The following is a 19745-nucleotide window of genomic DNA, read 5'->3' as shown; positions in this document are numbered from 1 at the left end:
CACCACATTTTTGCAGTTTAATTTAAGGATCATAAGCCTAGGTACCATCATATTTTATTTTTTATGTGTCAAGGCTCACCTTTCAAAATGTTTTCTATGTATATTTCTGGTTTTTTTTTTAATTTTGTACGCTTTATTTCCTGTTTTTTTCCTCATTCTTTTCCTGATTTCTTGAGTTTATCTTTTATTTTATTAAATGTCTATAAGTGATTAAAAAATACATAAGGTGGTTTCAACTAAGAAATACACACACAAATTGTTTTGATTTTCTCAGCCTGCAAACCATAAACCTTATTAGACCTTTCCTATGTTTTGAAGACTTTTTATATTTATAAGTCAATTCTAATAACACTGCTGGTTGTTGGTGAGTTGTGCTGTGCTGGGATCCTTCATGTGGGATTGGGGTGTGGTAAAGCTTCCCAGATGCCCTGATACAATTTCTAATGATCTTGCATGAGCTCCCATACAGAGGCTGAATTCTGTAAGGATGAGGCTTCTGTCAGCATGTTAACCATGTTCATCACGTCACCTCGTCTAGAACCTCGCTAAAGTTTTCTCTGACTCCTTTCCCAGCAATTACAAGCATACAGCCAAGACCTTCCTTTCTCTGAAGCTGGGCTTGTTTTTCTTAGCACATGTCATGTTACGCCATCTTGGCAGGTCAGATATTAACTTTCCTTTGTAAGGTGTCCCTTGTCTGTAAGAAGTTCACCCCTGTTACATGCTTTAGCGATTTTATTCTGATTCTAAATTAACATCGTAGCTGTCGCCTTTAAGTGGGAAGTTTCCTGGTGTCCCTTTGCCCCAGTCTTTCTTCTTCTAACTTTTAGGTGTCTCTCAAAGATGTCACGAGGCCATTCCTAACTTATTTCCATCTGGAAATCTTTTTCTTTCTAAAAGAGAATTAATCCCCATCTTCAGTGTTGTTTGACCTGTTGCATGTTGACAGTCCAGCGTTCTTTGTGCTTTTGTGAATCCTTGATATTTCCATCCTTTTCTACTCAGGGCGTGGTGTGTGTGTGTGTGTGTGTGTGTGTGTGTGTGTGTGTGTGTGTTTATGTATGTATGTGTGTGTATATGTATGTGTGTATTTATGTATTTATGTGTGTATGTATGTGTGTGTGTATGTGTGTATGTATGTGTGTATGTGTATATGTGTGTACATATGTATGTATGTGTGTATGTGTGTGTATGTGTGTGTATATGTATGTGTGTATGTGTATATGTGTATGTGTGTGTACATATGTGTATATGTGTGTGTGTGTGTGTGTGTTTTATTTTGTAGCAATAGTCACATTGTATTTACTCTTGTGGCTGTCTTCTTAGTTTGAGTAAATATGACACACATATCTGTGTGAGCAGTGTCACAGACAATGCAGACCGTAGCCACTCCTAGTGTAGGATGAGGTCACCACGTTTCTATTCCTTTCTAGAATTCCCCTTTTCTCTATAAAGGTAGATGTAGACATACAACTTTTTCTTAAGAATTGTTTAGATCTTTTGCAGACTTTGTGCAGGTCACCACAGCTGCAGTGAGCTCATGAGTGCAGTGACCATGTCATGTCTAGGGGACAGCATTTCACAGCTCTCCTCCCCACCCCTATCTCTTACATTCTCCCCCACCACACAACAGATGTTCCCTGAGCCTTATAGGGGGAGGTTGATGTAGATGGCCCATCTGTGGCTGAGCATGCACAGTTGCTTGTTCTCAGCACTTGAACAAAATTAAGCCAGTTAAAATTCCAACATGCATGGGGGTGGGACCCCTTTGACATCACTGTTACTGAGGAGCTATTGGCAGCTGCTGGCTGCTGGGGAGTGAGTCATTTTCTTTATAAGGACATACTCCAGGAAGAGAGGGGTGGGGAAGGAGAGGTTGGAGTTGGGAGGAAGATGTGTTAAGGGCATTGGGGAGACAAAGGGAGGAAGCAGGGACTGTATATAATCAAGATATGGTGTGTGTGTGTGTGTGTGTGTGTGTGTGTGTGTGTGTGTGTGTGTGAAATTATCAAAGAATAAATTTTATAATCTTAAAAAATAAACATTGTTGAAAATAGTTTAGATAACCTGTGTTTTTTTTTTAATACTTTTTCTTATGTGTATGGCTTCATTGCACAGTAAAAATATTTCAAAGCATTACCTCATTTTTCTTACATTTTTAAATTAAATTTTGTTGAATTAGAGAAGTGTTTCAAGTTATTTTTTGTGAAGGTCTTTGTCCGTTAGATCCTTTAGATCACCTGTGATTTGTGTTTTAGATCTCACACTTCATTAGAAACATGACTGTTTGTAACCTCTCTTCCAAGCTGTGTGTCAGCAGAAGGACATTTGCTTCATTTCCTCTGCTGCCTGGAGTATTCTCCCTGGCTTCCTTCTTAGTGGCCTGCTTAGCCACGTGTATGCCCTTCCTCGCTGAATGCTTTATGACATTCTTTCTTTGAACTCAGAATTCAAGTTTTCTCAGGAAGTAAACACATCGTTTTTCCATTAATTTATTATCTTACATATGTATGCATATGTATCGTGTTCATTATTTTTCCTCATATAGAATGAAGTTTTTGTCTACTTGCTTGCAATACTGTAATAAAGTGCTCCTTCACTTCAGAAAAGTTTTCTTCAGTTATATCTTTTTATTGTTGTTGTAGTTTGTTGTTTAAGTCAGGGTTTCTCTGTGTAGCCCTGACTATCCTGAAACTCACTCTGTAGACCAAGCTGGCCTCGAACTCAGAGATCCAATTGTGTCTGCTTCCTGAGGGTGTGTGCCGCCACTACCTGACCATTAATTGTATCTTTAATGACTCTTTTTTTGATATATGTTTCCATTATGTCATGAACCGCAGATATCCATGTGCTGGCTTCCTGCCTTGTCTTCTCCTGCATTGTAACCTGGCTGGTTTTGCCCCCTGTGCATTTTAGAATAATTTTTCAAGTTTGTTCCTTACATTGCTGATCTGACTTTCCATGTGACCATCTCTGCCTTTTCCACTGCTCTTCATGTCAGGGTCAGTCACGCTACTCATAATTGACCTTTTACCTAAACTCCTTACTAAAAAGTAGAGAGTATGCTTTTAGTCTACTCTTTTCTCTGTAGTTTTTCTCCATCTTTGGACTACCTAGCCATAGGTCTTTGGTTTTTAGATATAGTTAAGGTGCACCTTTTTGTATTTCCCGTTATTTCTGTGAACTTTCTCTTCCTGCTCTGAGTCTGTAATCCAGTAACTTTGCTTTAGTTCTCTTCATGTCCGAGTCTGAACTTACTTCTCCTTCAGTTCACAGATGACCTCCTTGAGTCATAAGCACTTTGGTGAACCAACCTCTTGATTTCTTGGAAGTGTTCTTTTATCACCAAATCCATACAAGTCCTCATGTGGCCTCTTCTGGGTGGACTCGGGACTGAGCCATGAGAGGGTTTCCTTGGCATGGAATTCATTCTCAAATGATCTCTGGACCTTCCGGTGATGATTAGACCACACCTCTTGGTCTCAAATGGGGGCGGTACTAAAGCCACTGCAGGAACCAACAACCAACAGCCCAGGGGGAAGCTAGGGTACTGGGCCACCTCTGCCCTTCTCTGCTGTGGATGATTTCCGGTCAGTGGAAATCACCGCACAAAGGGCAGCCTTCTGATTCTGGATTTCTCCTGAATCCAGACTTCACTGCTTACTGCCTGAGGAGCTGTGAAAGCTTTCCTTTGACACACAACCTCACTATCTAAAAAGACATCCCCATCCTACAAGATCGCCCCAGTACTAAGCGCATAGTACTTGGTACTTTGGCTTGATTCTCAAACTTGAGCCACCCAAATGCTGAGCCACCCAGAATCCCTCTTTCTTCCCAGCCTGCCCTCCCCTCCAGCTCCCACTCTTCCATACGGGGATTACACTTCATTTATTCTCCTTTTTCAAACAGAGAATCAAGAGTCATGTTTCTGCTCTTGCTTTTTCTGTGCTTATTTCTCTGGGCTATGCAAAAATGGCTTCAGGTTCAAAACTCCACTCCCTACTCTTCTATCCTTGTGGTTCTGAAGTACGGACAGAGGCTGGACTCAAAGCTCAGATGCGAGTGTTCATGAAACACAACCCAAGAATCTTGAGACAAAACCCTTGATACAACCCTCTGGAATAATGAACTCCCCCAGGACATTTAGTATACGAAGTAGTTTATGGAAGGTAGGCCCATGCCTAGATTGCCAGACACACAGCTTTTATGCACGGAAGCCACACCTGTAACTTGGTAATGGTCCCCAGGAGCGTCATGCTACCCATCCCAGTTAGGTGCGAAAGCAAGCCAGCCAGCAGCAAACTGCTCTGCCCGCAATAATGTTTATGATTCAAAGTGTGGCCTGATTCACCCTTTGCACTTTTCCTTGTGGCCTTTGCAGCTGGGTTCTGGTTGTTCAGCAGATAATTGCTTCAAGCCCAGAAACTTCAACAAACCTCTCAGGCCCTTCTTCTCTTACTGGGGACAGCAAGAATGCCAACATATTTTTAAGGAGACAAAGAACAATCGCATCACATGCCTTTGCGTAAGATTGAACAAAACAGCTCTCTCCACATCCGAACACAATGCAGTCAAAAGACAAAACAAGACAGAGGTCAAGTGCACGCGGACAGTGGGAGGGTCATAGGCTTAATGAACCCAGTAAAGGCTTAGTTGGTGGATTGTGTTTTCTCCTTTCTCCCTGGTCGAGAGGCAATTATTGTCAACAAAAGCGACTTAGAATAAAATATGGCTTAGAGTACATGGTGTCTACTGTGTCTTTGTGTAAGTGAAGGGTGTGTGTGTGTGTATTGATTTGACTGTTTGCAGGAAAGTCAAGATTGTTCTAGAGCAGAGGCAGGGCTGCCCGGGTAGAGCAGCCCTGGGCAGATGCTCAGTTGGTAGGTGAAGTTGGTAGCTCGTATTCTGCACAGAGTGGTTTCAAATCACACTCTTGTGTTGTAATGTAGACCCTTCCTAGCCAGGAGTGGTGAGGCACAACTGTAATCCCAGAACTTAGGAGGTAATGGAAGGAGGGTCAGGGATGGCGTTCCTTCTCAATGCATAGCAAGTTTGAGACCAGTCTGGACTGTATGAGACCCTACCTCAGAGAACCAAAATAAAAACAAAATATAACTAATAATATACCACCGTCAACTGATGGCATTTTCCCCTGGCAATGCCCCACTGACTGGCAGCATTATATTGTGAAGGGCTGCAGCAGGGTGACAGATGTAGACGTCAACAATATTGCCATGGGTTGAGGGGCTGTTGTCCACAGATGGGTTGGCATCTGTCTTCTGAGGCTGTGAGCATTTAGACCAATACATAGATGGTCCAGAAACAAGTTCTTGAGCTGCGTACCTGTGATTAACCAGATGCATACCTGTGATCTAGTATTTAGAGGCTGAATGTGAAAAATGAGAAAAGTCTTCCTTAGAGATGACAGGGATAGTTTGGAGAGTGCCCTTGTCTGAAGGCGCCCTCGTTCCTGACTGGTACAGTCAATATACTTCAAGAGCTGGTTTCTGGCAGGTAGGCACAGTTGGTAAGGCATGAAGGCACACTAGCAGGTGTTTGAGATGCTAGGTGGAAAATAGAGAGGCTCCTTTAACTTGTGTGTTACATTTTGGCATTGACATTGTTTTGATATTGTACATAAATATAACATCAGTAAGTGATTGTTCATGAAATAATGGATATTCTTAAAAATAGCTTTTACCTGCTGGGTACCTGTCACTTGGGTCCAAAGGTAAAGATTTCTTAGTGGTACTATGTCAAAGATTTAAAAAAAAAATAGTTTTTATTAATAGTGACTCAGCCAATCCACTATGTTAGGTGTCTGTGATATGTGATGTCAGATAATCCAGGACATGTTGAATAAATATCACTGTCATGACCATTTTATAATAAAATAAGGAGTACAACTTTGGAAAAGTTTTGTATAGCTCGTCCCAGGCCTATACTTTGAGTATCCTTTTGGCCTCCCTACCAGACATTTTACTGAGAAACAGGGTAAATGTTTGTTTTACTGTTGTCTGGGGATGACCTTGAACTTCTGATCTCCTTGCCTCCACCTCCCAAGTGCTGAGATTAAAGGCATGTGCCACCATGCGCAGTACATGCAGTGCTGAGGGGTTGAACCCAGGACTTAATAATGCTTGCTAGGAAAGCACTCCACTGACTGAGCCACATCCTCAGCCCAAGAGATTATTCATTTAAAAATCATATTCTTGATAAGGTGTCTGATCAAAAGTTCCAGCAATTTGCTCCCTGAGTTCACTGCTGCCCATGGCATCTTTCCTGTTCCCCACACTCTTGAGTACTTCTAAATTGGGAGCAAATAATCTAACAAGATAGCAAGGACTGTAGGCTCAGCAGCCTTTAAGTACAGCTAGAGTGCAGTGCACATATCCCTGAGCAAGTGTGTTAAATGCTCAGTCATGTCACGAACTAGACTTCCTGCAGCGGTGGGAAAGCCATCCTTTCTGTGGCTGTGGCATGAAAAGTCTAGAGTGACAGATCCTCCTAAAGTCTGTTGCACATTCCAGGTTCTGCAATGATGTGAATCATAAGACCAGAAACATGAACATGTAAAATAGACTTTATTGTTGTCATAAAGAATAAGGGACGTGAGTTAATCAGACACAGTTCATGAAGGGATAGCATGCCACCTGGTAGTTGAGCATTACTGGAAGCAGTTTGTTTAAGGGAGTATAATTTGTTATGTTCACACAAATACAACACATTTATTGCTGAGCTCTGGTTTGTTGTCTGGATTTGCAGTTGGAGTGTGTGCATATTTTTTTCTTACTTTCCCCTGATATGTATTATACATGTTTGCATGTATTGTAGCTCACCTATGATACACAAATGCCCCAAGTCTCATGTCTAAGAGATGAGCTTTCCTTGTTACTAACAAATCAGGTGCAAAGGTGTTCTGTTCTTAGTGTTTTCTCTCTGCAGGATGTGCTGGGGATCCAACCCTGAAGCTTGCATATGCAAGTGCTCTACCGTACAGCGACACCCCCAGCCTTTGGAGAGGGTCTAGGAAACAGCTTGCCTTGGTCCCCATTGCTGCCTCCCTGTGGTTGGTTCCATGTCCCATCCCATCATGCCTGCATTCTTCCAGGCATATTCATGGTACCAACATGGAACACCCTGGCAGAGACATAGGAATTGCAGAACTGGACCCTCTGTCCCTCCTGCCACCCCCTGCTGTGACTCAGAGAGATTCTTGGGCATGGAAGCAATGCCCTCTGTGAATCATCTTCTAATGACCTAGTATTTCTTTACCTTGTGTATGAGCAGGGAAGAACTTATGGAAATTGCCTCTCTCCTTCTACTGTGTGAGTTCCCAGTGGTCAAATTCAGATCGTCAGGGCTAGTGATAAGCGTCCTTACCCAGTGAGCCATCTTTCCATCCAGTGAACCTTGCGTCTAGGTCCCCACCTTTCCTTTCCCCACCAAGCTCTCTCTTCCTACTTAACATTCCAGTTACTATACCTCATTCCATCTTGTGATGTTCCTGGCCATACCCTCACCTACCTCTTTAAACCTTCCCCCTGCTTGTCTAAACTGTAGCTGTGGCAAATTATATATATATATATATATGATTTTTAGAGGGGTGAGGCCTTTTGAGATGGGGGTCTCATTCTAGCCCAGGCTGACTTAAAACTCACTAGGTGGTCCAGGCTGGCCCTGAACTCACGGTCCTCCTCCTCAAACTTTGGCTTCTAGAGTGTTCAGGTTACTGACGTGAGTCACCACCCCTGGCTCATTTATATGTGGTTTTTCAAATTCAACCTCTGAATGAAGCCTGGGTTAGCACTAGGTTTTTACAAACTACCCCTCTTATGGTGGGACTGGGGGAGCCATGTGCTTCTCCTCTCCCTTCTTGGTCACCTGGTCATCTCAACAGCTGTCTTCCCCTATATAATCTTCTAACCCCATTCACCTGGTGGGGAGATGCCATGATCAAGGAAATGTGCTTTCTACCACTTTCTGGCAGTCAGCGTTAATTAAGGCTTTGTACACCCTACTGTGTGATCCTTGGCGGATCCTACTTGAGAATTTGTAGTCGGCTCAAAGTGGGTGCTGGGATGAATGGACGGCGGCACTGCATCCAGTGTTAAGCCATCCTTGAGCAAGGGGTGGGGAGGAGAAGAGAGAAGGGAGTAGCAGCAGGAATGGGATTTTAGGTAGGATCAGTGCCCAGAATTTAGCAGAACAATACTCAGAGCTGCCTGTAGGGGCACATGCTCTGGGGTGGGCCCAAGACCTTAAGCATTCAAGGACTGCTAAAGTGGAACTGTCTCTCCTCAGAGAGATTTGATTCTGGGGGAGCAGACCCTTAGCAGAAGTGATCAGTGCATCCCCAGCCCCAGACTGCTATGACTTCGTGCTTGGATTCTTCTGTGTCCTAAGAGTGGTCCCTAAGATCAGGCAGCTGGCCAGGATGTATCATTATCTCATAACTAGTGCATCAGCCACATCACACCACATCCACATCTCTTCTAATTTGTAAGTGAGTAACGCACACTCAGGCACTGTCTGGAACATGAACCTGGTTGGTGATTTCAAAGCACTTCCATCCTCCTGACAGGCTTTAACACGAATTGAAACAGGCTTTTTGAAAGGAGGGGGCATGACTTTCCCGGTTTACCGTTCAGAACATCTGCTGATGTCTCATGCCAGAAGTTAAAGCAAAGTGAAGCATTTGCTGCCTCGCTTTAAAAATTACAAGCTTTAAAAGTAGCTTTTTCTTTAAAGAGGCAAAACAATGAGTGAAGTGTATCCCTATGGAAACAATGGGATGTTTCAAGACTGTTAATGGCATGGGAGGATGGGAGGACTGCAGAGGAATTAGCAAACAGACCTCTGGGGCTCAAGGAGGCCCCTTTGGGAAAAGGGAGAAGCAATCCTAGGTAAACTTCACTTTCCCTGTTACTCTGCAAAAGACAGAGGGGCCACATCTATCCACTGGGGTCAAAACAGAGATGTGGGAGGCATGTTGTTCTTTGCCAATACTGAGCACAAACAAGGCCATTCGCAATGGGGATAACAGTGCCTCAACTCCCTTGGAGTGGATTGGGAAAGCTGTGCGATTTACAGTTTGAGAACCCTGAAAGACATGAGGACTTACCACTGGCTGACTAGATTCCACCCGCAATCAAAACAAAACAAAACAATTCTCTACTTGCATTTCCCTTGAAATGCAAACAGGTAGGTATTAAGTAACTGGCCAGCTCTCTAGCTGCAACCTGTTCTAAGATCAGAATGGGGGTTGCAGGGATGTGGGGTGGGGGGTGGGAGTGGGGATGGGGTGGGGTGATGGTGGTTATCTATATTGTTGGAAGGCTGGGAATAAACTGAAAGCTCAGGGAATCCTGCCCCACCTCCCATCCTGTGTCTGTTGTGTCCTACAGGCACAGGTCTTTTTTACTGTTGGTGTCGAGATGATTCTGGGTGAGTCATTTGCTCTCTGACCCTCCTTAAGTTGAAATAGCAACATTCTGCCCACATGTTAAGGTGGAGGGGGTGGGGTCCTCTTTGGACTCCCAGAATAATCTCACAAGCAAGCAAAAGATTCTCGCTTTCATTATATCTCATTTGGCCTAGATTTTTCAGCTTTCCAAATTGTATGGAGATTGTAAAAAAGGCAAATACAGGGGCCAGTAGACCCCCAGGATGGGTCATGTTATAAGCATCAAAATATATGACTTCAGTCTCCAGGTCTCACTGCAGCCCTCAGAACGATGGCTGACATTTCACTCTGATTGGCGTGTGCATTCAGGCTCCGTGGAAGCTGTTTCCTGATTCATAGCTTAGAGGTGATTAAGCTTGTGAAGTACTTCAAGGCCATTACTCTCATTCATTTATTGCAGACAAACATTTGTTGTTGAATGAATGGTGACTTTGATTTAAAAACACCACCCAAGCATAAAATGCTGGCAGCCTGCAGATAGCAATTTTTTGATTTCTGCTCCTAAAGGAACTTCATTAGCAAACTCTCATGAATCTTGAACCTCTAGGAGAATAATCCCTGCCTTTGTTGAGTTTTAAATTTAGAATAATCAGACAATAGTGAGACATTCTGTTCAAAGCATTCCTTTTAGGCTACCCATTTATTATACCCACTCTTAAGAGAAGATGGATTTGATTCGTGAGGAACATTCACTGGGGGATTTTTTTGCATAGCTAATACCAGGGAAAATTTTTCTAAAAGTTGTGTCTGCTGCTTAATATTATTAGACAGGCAACTTTTAATTATCTGTGCTAATGTGGCGTAATCAGTGGTGTGTATACTCCAGGATCATTTCCTTTGACTATGAGGAGCATCGTATGATGCTTTTGTTTTTTTGCGTGTGGCTTTGCTTAGATATTAAAATTACACTGCATTCTTTATGGGCACCGTTCACATAGACAGAAAATAGACAGGAGAGGAAGGGTCAGCTGGCATTCTCAAATTGATTGCCAATAACGCACAACATGAGTCATCTCAAGGGTATCAATGGTTTGTGTATGTATGTTGTTAGTACGTGTGTACATGCATGTGTGTGTGCACATGTGTGGAGGCCAGAGGTCAATTTCAGGTCGCATTCCTCAGGACACCATCCATATTATTTTTTGAGACAGTGTCTTGATTTGGCCTGGAAACTTGCTGATTAGTCTAGGCTGGCCAACATTCAAGTCTTTCCTGTGTTGGGGTAACAAGATCACCACCCCACCTGGCTCTAAAAAGGTTTTTAAAGTGTGGGTTCTGGAGATGGAACTCAGAGCCTCATGCTTTCAGGGCAAATATTTTACAAACTGAGCTCTCTCTCCAGGCCCATTCATCAAGACTGGTAGAAAAGAACAGGGATCAATCTTCTGCAGCTTCATAAGAATGAGACCAAATCATACCATCACTTTCAAGAGATCCATGCATGGCATGTTATTCACTTTGAAGGTTGTTTTGCTTTTGAGACAGGGTCTTGATACACATTTCCAGGTACCCTTAAACTCTCAGCCACCCTCCTGCTTCAGCCTTCTGAGTGCTGGGATTACAGGCATGTGCTCCCATACTCTGCTAAAGTTTCCTGAAAGCAAATATGCTTATTGACCACTCCAGTGACATTTAACAATGAACACTGTCAGTTTAGTGATCCCCAAAATGTGCCCCCTGTGGAATGTCATGGGAGAAGAGAAGAGCTGGTATCTGGACATACTAACATTTGTAAGTAATTCCATCTTTTGTTGTGACAGTTGTTTCTGATTATAATAAAAACACACCTGCTGTCCTTTATCAATTGAGCTTGTTGTATGTGTGCCCATGTGTGAGCATGTGTCTCTATGTGGAGGCCAAATATGAACCTCCAGTGTTGTCCCTCGGGAGCTGTGCAACTTGTTATTTTGAGACAAGGTCTCTCATTGGTGCCCGAGCCTTGCTGATTAGGCCAGCCTGGTTGTCAGGGAGTCCTCAGGACCCGCCCTTCTCTTCTACCCCAGGACATGTGTGCCACAGTGCTCAACTTTTTATGTGGAGGCTGGAGAGCAAATTCAGGTTTTCCTGACTGTCTGCCAAGCCTGTTACCATCTGAGCTAGCTCTCTAGCCCCTCAGCATGTTCTTTATCATAACTGTCAGCCATGGGAGCTTCGAATAGGAGCCTTTCCGAGTTTTGAGTCTCCTGGGTGTAAGAGCATATTTCTGTATCAGCTAACCTTGAGGACCTTTCACTCTGGCCTCATTCATCCTCCCCGTGGGCCCTACTGCTGAGTGATTGGTGAGACTGTCTGCTTAGGGTCTTGACTGGCAATGATGGCTGTTGAGACCTGGAGAAGTCTGGCAGTGCAAATGTGTTACAGATCTTTGGCTTGGAGGTTGGGTCAGTCAGTTAGGTGGGTGGACACCTCTGAATCTTTGGCTTCTGGTTGGGCATGGGTACATGGCAACCTCATGGTGGGAGGCATTCTTTGAGCAAGTAGATAATATTTTCCTGGATGGGCATTACTGCCATAATGATGCCTGGGGAAAGGGGTGGTCTGAAAATGCTTGGCAGGTCTTAGGGACAAGTGGGAATGTGTGAGTGTATCTTACTTCTTGAACACACTCATGGCCGACAATCTTCCTTACAAACCCTAAGCAAATTCTCTTCCTTCCCCTTGGAGGTGCTTATAAACCCCAATTTGCTCCCCTTGACTCTAGCGGAGAAGAACACAAGCTCCACGCCTGTCAGGCCAGGGTGGCTGCTCTCTTCTGCTGGAAGCAAGAGTGAGGGGTAGGAGGTGGGATGTCATAGGAGCAGTCGGTCTGCCACCCAGTCTCTGCAGGTGAGTGAAGGCAAGGCAGCCGTTCAGAAAGAAGACAGTTTGATGTCACTGAGACTTGGCTGGGTGGTCCAGCTTGTTCAAACAGCTCCCTTGCAAGAGCTCATAAAAAATGGTTATTGTTTTGGTGAGCAGGGCCAGCCTGTGGGAAGCAGAGCCCTTGTTGAAGACTTCTTAGATTTGTATTATCTTTACAAAGCGATCCGCTGTTACAGAGGTTGCTGATAGATTTGATGCAGTCTCCAAAAGGTGCTTTGGGTAGGAAATGGGTTCTGTCCTCATTTTCCATGAGATTAGCTGGGGAGGGGCAATACTCATTAAGCACTTCAATAAACTTCCCTAACTCTACGCCAAAGACAATCTAGTCACTGTATAAAAAGCCAAACATACTTTCGCATCACATTGGACAACAAATCCACTTGCCAATAGATTTTTGTACCTGTGGAAAAACAGGTTTATTTAAATAGAGTTTCTATACACCACTGTTACAAGGCTCCTTTACAGTATTGTGGTTTTAGTGTTACTGACCATGAAAGCTAGCTTGTCATCTGAAGTCACAGACCCTGTTTCCTCAACATATTTGCATACACTTGTACCAGACACTAAATCTCAGGTAAGGTGGCTTTCATTTCTTTGAAGACAGGGTCCTGTGTATCCCAGGCTGGCTTCTAACTTCCTATGTAGTCATAGACAATCTTGATTTTTCTCATCCTCCTGCCTCCACCTCCCCGGTACTGGGAAACCAGGCCTATGCTTCACTATGGCTGGTTTACCTAGTGCTAGGGTTCAAACCCAGAGCTTTGTATAAGCTAGGCAAGCACTCTGCCAAATGAGTTACATCCTCTGCCCCCCATGGTGGCTTTTTAAAATCACAGTTTTAATAGAAAATAAACAAAGCAATTAAAGCTTCCCTTGCCAGGAAGGAAGGGCTCACCAGATAATGCCTGCCTGGCCTCCAGCTCACTAGCCTAGGAAGTGTGAACAAAACCAAGGCTTGTGGTCCAGCAAGATGGCCCAGCAGGTGAAGCTGTCTTTTGCCAAGCCTGGCTACCTACGTCCGGTTCCAGAAACCCATGTGGTAGAAGGGGAGAACTGGCTACAGCAAATTGATTGTCCTCTGAACTCCACATATAGGCACACAAGATAACTAATAGATAAACAAACAAACAAACAAACAAACAAATAAATGTAATTTTACACAGCAACAAAAATAAGGCCTTTCTTAACCCAATACAGTGTGAGAGCCCACACAGAGGCGACTTCATTGGTAACCAGCAGGAAACACCAAATGGGCAACATAAAAGCATTTACAGCAATATAACTTGCTTTTCTTATTTTCTCTCAACACTCAGTCTCCCAGAAATATCCTGTTCCTGTAAAATTCTTCATTAGCCATTCTTGCCTTACCACATGTCATTCAGGAATTTCCCTGACGATTAGGGTTCCCAGTCAAAAGGAGACCAGTGAAGAGAAAGAGACTCACAATGGCAGGGGGCCCGTTTAATGCTAGGACAGTGTAAATGGAGGGTGGGAAGGAAGGTTCAATGACTGAAAATGATATTGGTTGGTGCTGACCATGTTTCCCAGCCTAATAATTCCGTTATTTGAGATTTGGTGACCTGTGACCATCAGTCTGTCTTGTCTCCCTAAGCTTTTTATCCACCACCTCCTTACTCAGACCCAATGGGGTCCACAACTTACTCGGAGGAGCCTGTAAAAGTAGTCCACCAGGGATCGCTCTTTACACCCGCCTCAAAGGCTTAGAAGCCTTATTTTCTGACCTTGGCCTTGTGCAGAGGGAAGACTTTCCCACAAAGCCTATGCCCAGCAAAATGTAATTACAGGGTCTTTAATTTTTGCTTTTCTAAAATAAAAGAAGTGTTTTTCTCATCTAATTTGGCTCACTGTTTAGCTTCTCTCGAACAATGGCAACATGAAGAGTGCCTCAAGTGTTCCTCATTCTAGTATATTAACATTTTCTTTAGTTTCCCATTCTCAGTGGGCAGTGTTGGCCCTAGAACTTCATTCTTCTTAGAAAATTCTTTTTATGTTTACTTACTTTATTTTTTTATTTGGTTTTGGTTTTGTTTGGGGGTTATTAAGATAGCATCCCATATACCCCAGGCTGGCCTGGAACTTGTGTTGTAACTTAAAATGTCCTTAAACTGCTGATCTCTCTGCCTCTACCTTCTCTGTGCTGGGATTCCACACTTACACCACCATGCTGAGCTTAGTAGAATATCTTTTGGCACCACCTTAAGAACTGAATGATTGAGAAATAAAGCCACATGGGACCTTCACGTTTTTTATTCTCATTCCAATCCAAGTTAATGTCACTTTTCAAAGTGGTAAAATAAACCTGTCCCACCCAAGTAACTCACTCGTTAGTGGTGAAAAAAAAGTGTAAACTCACTACTGTGAGGAAAAAGAAAAGGATATTATAGTATGTATTTAAAACTTCCCCTCTGCAAAACAAACACAGCAGCTTCAGATGGCGTCTGTCTTCTTGATTCTAAACTGACTGGTCAGTTTGAAAACATATGGGACTTACTGCCGGCAAGAATATAGATTGATATATTCATTTTGGAAACCAGTCTGATGTTATTGTAGAACAGTGTATATTCATATACTCCTGGGCTGAACCCCAGGGAAATGTGTGCTTATGTGTATTGCTTCTAATAGACACAGCATGTTTCTAGCAGGAAAAAAAAAATGGAAGCTGGAGAAATGTGAAAGTCCATCAATAGAAGGGAAAATTATATATATATATATATTTTTTTTTTCACACTGCAAAACTGTTAAAAGAAAAACTGACATGAGTTAAATTTAACAAAGTTTACTTAAGCAAGAAAAAAAGGTTCTAGAACCGGGCAGCATTCCAGAACAAAGACAGTTTGGAAGGCTCCACCCCACCACATTTACAGGTTGTATTTATAGCCTAAGAAAAGGAAGTGACATGCAGACAGGATGCAATTGGCCACAATTGCCATTGGGCTTCTGTAGACATGGTCTGATCTGTTGGCAGCCTATGATTGGCCAAACCTTGACTCTTGTGATTGGCTGAGACTGAGACTTAGTTGCCTGGTTATGTGCCTATACTCTACATTTAGATTAGATTCTAATTTGTTTCTACATCAAGCCAGGACATAGCTGTACCATGCTCAAAGGCTACATTGGGCCAGATTTTACCACCCAAGTACAAAGCCAAGTTTAAACCAAACGGATTCAGTTTAACAACACAGTGGAATATTATATAGTGAAAATGGGCAAACTCAAGCCACCTAAAACAAACCTGGTAAATCCTAACAAAAACATTGTGAGGATCTGCAAGAGACTGTATGCAGCATGACAGAATTACTTAACACATTGTACAATCTGAGAGTGTCCCGCAGTGGGTAGAGTTCTGGCCCAGCATGCATGCAACCTTGGGTTCAATCTCTAGCACCATGTAATCCAGATGTTCTGGTGTGTGCCAGTCATCTCAGCACTCAGGATGTAGAAGCAGGAACATGACAAGTGTGGGAACATTTATGTAGTAAGTTAGGGATCTGTCTGGGCTACATGAAAACCTGTCTTTAATTAAAAGTAAAAACTTCCATTTAAAATCACACGTTTTTAGGGAACAATAAATAAAAAAGCAAAGGGCAGCAGTTTACTTTGGGAGAGAAAGCAGTGGGATACTTCAGGGAAGAAGCAATCCATGGAGTGTTCCCATCACCAGGGTGGTCAGAGACCTGGCAGTCATGGGCTTCAGATGTGATATGTGTATTATAGACATTGTTCTACAGGCTTCACATTCTGCACAGTACAAATATTTTCAAAGCTATAGCATAGAACAGAGTTCTCCCTTTTTGCTCCCACTTTCTGCCTATTACATATTATAGTCCCTTGTATATAGTCTTTTGTATGTGTGTATGTGCATACATGTATGTGTACATTTGGTTGTGTGTATGTGTGTGCATGTGTCTGCAGAGGACAGAGATCCTCCAGTGTTGTTCTTCAGGAGCTACCAACCTTGTTTTTTGGTTTGTTTTTTTTTTTTTTTTTTTTTTTTTTTGAGAAAGTCTCTTATTAGTTCAGCACTAGCCAAATAGGGTAGGCTAGTTGGCTACCAAGTCCCAAGGGTCTGCTGGCCTCCACTTCTCCAGCAATGGGATTATAATCACACACCATATGTGGCTTTTTTTTTTCAATGTGGTTTCTGAGGGCGTAACTTAAGTCCTCCTGTAAATGCACAGCTAGAACTTCACCAACCAAATAGTCTTGCTGGCCCTTATCTTGTCTGTTCATAGTGTCTGGAGATCACACAGAAGTGGTTAGAAGCTGTGATTCCTCCATGAAGTCCCCAGGGTTCATTGCTAGGAAGAGATCATCAGGAGAGGCTCACACCAGGAGCTCGGTAGAGTGGGTTGCACAGGACAGCAATGCTGTCTTTATTCCTACTTAAAGCCTAGAAAATCTTGCAGCATGGATGAAAGAAAATCCACCGGAGCAGATTCCGTGACCTCTCAGAAAATCTGTATTTATTGTCCCAACAGTGACTAATGCTTCTGTGGTGGGTCATTTGCCAAAGATGTTATTATGAAAAGCTTTTTCCTTGGCAGCCCACAGTTCTTTTTTGAGCAACATGTGGCCTCTGGAGCCAGTGAGGCAGGAGTTGGCATGTGTGCAAAGATGTCACAGGTACACAGGCAGGCAGACTGTCACAGCCTCAACACTTCAGTCTTGAAAAATTCAAGGTGGGTATGTGAGAACGCAGGGCATGTGGGAATGAAAGTTAAGATAACACAGGAGATGGAAGCCAGGGCGGGGGGATGCTGCCTACCTGAGATGTGGACCAGTATCTGAAGGGAGGGCCAGCTGCCTACCTGAGATGTGGACCAGTATCTGAAGGGAGGGCCAGCTTGGATTGGTTTCCCACAGCTGCCTTGGATGTCAGTTCACAGCAATCTATAGTTCCAGTGTCAGGGCATCCAGCACTCTCTCTGGCTTCTATAGGCACCGGGCATGCACACACAGTGCACATGCATTCATGCAGGCAGAACACGCAGACACAAAACAGAAATCAACAAATCTTTAAAGAAAAAGAATATTAATCAGAAAAGCTTCAGTTCAGCATGGGAGCCTCTGAAAACAACTTTGGATTTTCCTGAAACGGCAATGTCAAAAACTGGGAGGGGAGGGTTTGTCTATATGTTTATTTAAACCATTTTATTAAAAATCCTTTTTATTTAAAAAATTATGCTCTGTGTGTGTGTGTGTATGTGTGTGTGTATGTGTGTGGTGTGTATGTGTGTGTATGTGTGTGTATGTGTGTGTATGTGTGTGTGTATGTGTGTGTATGTGTGTATGTGTGTATGTGTGTGTATGTGTGTATGTGTGTGTGGTGTGTGTGTATGTGTGTGTATGTGTGTGTATGTGTGTGTGTGTGTGTGTGTGTGTGTGTGTGTGTGTGTGTGTGTGTGTGTGTGTGGTGTGTGTGTGGTGTGTGTGTGTGTATGTGTGTGTGTGTATGTGTGTGTATGTGTGTGTGTATGTGTATGTGTGTATGTGTGTGTATGTGTGTGTGTGTGTGTGTGTGTGTGTGTGTGTGTGTGTGTGTGTGTGTGTTGGGCTATCGATCTTTCTGGAGACTTCAGATTGTGTTCATTAGGGCCGGAGCACTGCGTAACCACAAGTCTTACTTTTCTGCTCTCAGGTTCAGGCCTTTTACACTGAATCTCTACTGTCACCCTATCTACTCAAGCAAAATCGTCAAGAAAAGCTCTGCTGGGAAGGAAGCAACTGCCCGTGGCTTTGCACTGTGATGAAGGCAAATGGTACAGGTGAGTAGGCTAAAGCCTGTCACCAAAGTCATTGTCATTGTGTCTTGAAATCCCAAGACCCTAGTGAGTGTACATCACTAGCTCTCCATGAAGATGTGTATGTGTGCGCGCACACACACACACACACATGCACGCATGCACGCACATGCACGCGCATACACACAAGTGCACACAAACACAGGCACACACGCATACACATGCGCACACACAGAGATAATGTCTCTATCTATCTACACATTATCCTTCTACTTATTTTTCTGGAGTCTTTTATGAAAGGGAACTGTTGCTTTTATGGACATATGTAAAAGTGTGGTGTGCATGCTTGTGTGCAGGCACGCTCACATGTAAGTGCAGTGCACATATTGGTGTGCATGTATAGCTCAGAGCTTGATATTGGAATTCTCCTTCAATCACTCTCTACCTTATGTATTGAGGAACAGTCTCTCAATTGAACCCAGAGCTAATTTGACTAGGCTAGCCAGCCATCTTGCTCAGGGGAACCTCTGTCTCTCCCTTCAGTTGGAATTGCAAGTGGGTTCCCAGGCCCACCTGCCTTTTATGTGGGTCCAGGGATCTGAACTCTGGTTCTTTATTCCTGCACAAAAATGTGCTTTATTCACTGAGCCATCTGCTCTGTCAAGTCCCTTAAGTTTTTCTTCCTTTTTTTTAGTAGAAAAAATAATTTTTATATATTTTGAGGTGACTGATACGATGTGGGACAAGACAATGGAAAGTAAGGGATAACTCTGATGGTGATATTCAGCTGTAGAGACCCTGTCAAACAGTAGTGCTTTATCATATAGAATGTCATCTAATACTTGTTTCTCTCGACAGTCAACATCATTCGATGACAATGTCATGTTCCCTGATTATATAATATTCCAGCAAGCAGATGCATTGAAATTTCATTGACTTGATCATCTTCCACTGGAATTGAATTGTTTATATTTTTTAACTTTTATGGTATCAGAAAGTCCTTGTAACCATAGTAGTTCCCATTATTAATGGCTTCCTTAGGATGATTGCCTACCAGTGAACTGCTGAATGGAAGAGTTTTCAGCCTTGAAGAGTCTCTTTCCCACCAGACAGTAGTAGATTCTATTTCCAGAAGACATGTAGAAGCAGATCTCAGTCCTCAGAGTCCTGGATGCCAACAGCTCTGGAAGCAAAGAGGGTGCTTGCTTCCAGATGAGAAATGACATGTGTGTGTCCATGTGTGGTGTGGGAAGGGGCATGTGTGCACACAGAGGAAGGGATTCGCTTGCAGATCATGCTGCTTTCTAGAACTTGCCTTCTGGAGACAGAAGCACACTTGAAACTTGCCAGATTTGGACATTTGAGAAATAACACTAAAATAAGGAGGCCTGTAAAAGCCCCGGGGAACTGTGAGATCTTTCTTTCCAGCCAAGTATTTTTAGACAATTGTGAAATCACTGAATAGCCAGCATTTTCCAGAGAAAAGGGAAGGTTTTCATTGCTTAAAAAGAATGAGGAGATAGCTCATAAACATCCTTCAGGTGGAGCAATCTGAAGATGGAATTCTCATTATTAGGAATGTGCATGTGTCTGTGACTGTCTAGCATGTGTGTATAGGCTGTGCTCAGTATCAGGAAGTTGGTTGCCTTGTATGA

The 19745-nt window shown here is 43.2% G+C and overlaps 1 protein-coding gene across 8 annotated transcripts in view; it reads left to right on the top strand.

Moving 5' to 3' along the window:
• The window catches only part of Atxn1 (ataxin 1), a 425225-nt gene that overhangs the window by 145581 nt on the left and 259899 nt on the right, over positions 1-19745 (top strand). For all 8 annotated transcript variants that reach the window (XM_036189212.1, XM_036189208.1, XM_036189206.1 and 5 more), the window contains one exon: positions 17988-18114. The gene's annotated coding sequence lies outside the window, so the exon portion shown is untranslated. The remainder of the gene's footprint in view (positions 1-17987; positions 18115-19745) is intronic.

Source organism: Onychomys torridus, chromosome 5 (genome assembly GCF_903995425.1).
Source record: "Onychomys torridus chromosome 5, mOncTor1.1, whole genome shotgun sequence".
In the NCBI taxonomy this organism is placed as follows: domain Eukaryota; kingdom Metazoa; phylum Chordata; class Mammalia; order Rodentia; family Cricetidae; genus Onychomys; species Onychomys torridus.
This window is presented reverse-complemented; position numbering and strand designations above follow the sequence as displayed.